The sequence below is a fragment of the Carassius auratus genome, chromosome 50 (genome assembly GCF_003368295.1).
Source record: "Carassius auratus strain Wakin chromosome 50, ASM336829v1, whole genome shotgun sequence".
NCBI lineage: Eukaryota > Metazoa > Chordata > Actinopteri > Cypriniformes > Cyprinidae > Carassius > Carassius auratus.
In genome coordinates this window covers 8,987,939-8,988,648 of record NC_039292.1, presented here as the reverse complement: position 1 = coordinate 8,988,648, position 710 = coordinate 8,987,939, and positions in this window count along the sequence as shown.

The window sequence follows — 710 nt, the reverse complement described above, 5'->3', positions numbered from 1 at the left end:
TTGAAAAAATAGGAGGAACTTAACTGCTTCTTGGAGGAGGGATCTCTATTCTGGAAAGGAATACCCCGTAAATAAAAGGAAACCGAATATACAATAAAAAAAAATACTAGTACTGCTAGACAACTACTGCTACTACTGTTGTTAATAATAATAATAATAATCACTATTACTACCAAAAATTATTTAATAATATCTTTAAAAAATTATTTTAATATATGTAGTATATAATTTCATTTGTAAAAATACATGAAAATCACTATTATTAGTAGTATTATTTATGGTAAGTAATAATACATATATATTATATGCCATCAAATGAAATGCAAACGCTGCCTCAAAAACAAATACATTTTTTGAAGCCTTTTTCAAACACATTATCCTCACGCGGTCTCTGTTCTGCGCATTTAGAGTGCATTGTCGATGCTCTAAATATATTTAAAATATGTTGTCATGCGTGTGTCTGATGCTACCAGGCGGCAAGGAACTCGACCGGAAGTTGAAGTCGGGTGGGGGCTGCCATCTTTTAGCAGAACTTCACTTGCGTTAGCATTCCCATTGACTCCCATTCATTTTGGCGTCACTTTGACAGCGAATAACTTTACATCTGAGGCGTTTAAAGACTCCGTTTGTCCATGATTTATTTCTAAAGATACACGACAATGTATAAAGGGCTCCATTACCTTCTATGTTACATTATGGCCCCGTATAAA